The sequence below is a fragment of the Populus nigra genome, chromosome 2 (assembly GCF_951802175.1).
Source record: "Populus nigra chromosome 2, ddPopNigr1.1, whole genome shotgun sequence".
In the NCBI taxonomy this organism is placed as follows: Eukaryota; Viridiplantae; Streptophyta; class Magnoliopsida; order Malpighiales; family Salicaceae; genus Populus; species Populus nigra.
The window spans coordinates 6,117,568-6,120,067 of record NC_084853.1 but is presented as its reverse complement, the minus strand read 5'-3'; positions in this window follow the sequence as shown (position 1 = coordinate 6,120,067).

The following is a 2,500-nucleotide window of genomic DNA, read 5'->3' as shown; positions in this document are numbered from 1 at the left end:
GCCAGCGACGTCGGGCTGGCCCCTGCAGCGCCTAGCCTCTCCCACGCAGGGGGCAGGCCAGAACGCGGGGGGCCAGGGCCCGAAGGCAGCCCCCCCGCGGGCGAGAGAGCAAGCCAGCAGGGGCTGTCCGCGCGCGCCCAAGCGCCCAAGGGCCCCCAAGGGCCCCAGGCCCTCAGGCCCCAGCGCCCCAGCGCCCAGCGCGGGCGGGCGCGCGCAGCGCGTGTGGTCTTTGAGGGGCGCCGGCCTGGTGGCTCCCTAAAGAGCAATAAGTGTCATTGCAGCTCTGGCAGGGGGAGACACTACTAGGTCCCAGCTGTCACCCCCCCTCTAAAAAATTCATTTCTTGGTATTTTGAGCTGAAAGTTTGCACAGAGGTTGGCAAAAATCCAATCCACCTTCATTAATTTTCCCAGAATTTTTCGAGGTCGGGAAGTATTTGTTTTAATTTTCCTACCATTAGAAATCGAGTAAATCCGCAAAATTAGGAACCGGCCCGGAATGACCCCAAATTCAGTGGGCAGCCTCATAAAAATATGGCTGATTTTACTGGATTGGTTTCATGTGGAAAGCACGACGTTTTCTTGTAGGAATGCGGGAACCCCGGCAGCTCGCCTGCCGCGGCCAGCGACGTCGGGGACGCTGGCCTGCGCTGTCGAGCCCGCGAGGGCTGTCTCCGCGGCAGGCCCCCCCTGAACGGGGCACGACAGGCCACCGCGCTGGCTCGTCCAGCGTCGACAGTCCCTCGTCCAGGTTTCAGATCGCGCCAAGTCGAACCCATGACCTGCTCAAGCCATCGTGCGCTGCCGAATTCGCATCTGCGTGTAGGCTGCCATTCCACGCGGCAGCCCCTGTTTTCGTCAGCGTGCCCCCCTGACGAATTTTCCTGCCTGGCCCAGTCCAGCGTCCAGCCCCTGTTCGTCGAAAAATCTGCGCTGCCGATTTTCCACGCGGCAGCCCCTCTTTTCGTCAGCGTGCCCCCCTGACGAATTTTCCTGCCTGGCCCGGCCAGTCCAGCCCCTGTTCGTCGAAAAATCTGCGCTGCCGATTTTCCACGCGGCAGCCCCTCTTTTCGTCAGCGTGCCCCCCTGACGAATTTTCCTGCCTGGCCCGGCCGGTCCAGCATCCAGCCCCTGTTCGTCGAAAAATCTGCGCTGCCGATTTTCCACGCGGCAGCCCCTGTTTTCCTCAGCGTGCCCCCCTGACGAATGTTCGTCGAAAAATCTGCGCTGCCGATTTTCCACGCGGCAGCCCCTGTTTTCCTCAGCGTGCCCCCCTGACGAATGTTCGTCGAAAAATCTGCGCTGCCGATTTTCCACGCGGCAGCCCCTCTTTTCGTCAGCGTGCCCCCCTGACGAATGTTCGTCGAAAAATCTGCGCTGCCGATTTTCCACGCGGCAGCCCCTCTTTTCGTCAGCGTGCCCCCCTGACGAATTTTCCTGCCTGGCCCGGCCGGTCCAGCCCCTGTTCGTCGAAAAATCTGCGCTGCCGATTTTCCACTCCGCAGCCCCTGTTTTCGTCAGCGTGGCCCCCTGACGAATTTTCCTGCCTGGCCCGGCCAGTCCAGCGCCCAGCCCCTGTTCGTCGAAAAATCTGCGCTGCCGATTTTCCCCGACGAACCTGCAGCTGCACAAATCCGCGCTGCCACTGCCCCATTGTCTGGACCAACAGTCTTTTCCATCAAGCCCTGGACTATAAATCGTCCAGACTCATCGCCAGCACCCGCTGCCGATTCTGCCGACTTTGCCGATTTCGTCGGCGCTGCCGATTCCAACACTGCACCCACCGTGTCTAAACCAGCGCTGTTTCGTCAGCGTGTCCCCTTGACGAATTTCCCTGCCTGGCCTGGACAGTCCATCTTCCAGCCCATGTTCATCGAAAAATCTGCGCTGCCGATTTCCCCGACGAACCTGCAGCTGCACAAATCTGCGCTGCCGATTTCCCCCCCTGTCGGCATGGCTGCCGCTGCCCCGATGTCCAGACCAACAGTCTTTTTTGTCGACTTTGCCGATTTTGTCCGCGCTGCCGATTCCAACACTACCCCCTGCATCCAAACCAGCATTGTTTCGTCAGCTCTTCCCCTGACGATTTTAGCCCTGTAACAAACAGTAGGCCTCCAATCCCGCCAACGGGAGCCAAGTTGATAGGGAAGAGAATTGAATGACGCGCCTGGTCCTCGCACCCCGCCACCCGAGGGGCCTTTTTCCCGGCAGCCTCTGAAAAACTCTAGCTTTCACGGTCCTCGCCGCCCCTCACCACCATGGCAGGCCTCTAATCCCACCCATCAGCAGTTGTAGCCGATAGGGCAGTGATTTGAATGACGCGTCGCGGGCCGCCGGGTCATCTCACCCGGCCATTAATTGGAGCGTTTTTGGCTGGCCGAGGATGGGGGGATGGATCTCTTCTTCCGAAAAAGCAAACAGTACATCGGGAGTTATGTTGACGGGGCATGGAATTGAATGACCCGTCGCGGGCCGCCGGGTCATCTCACCCGGCCATCCCG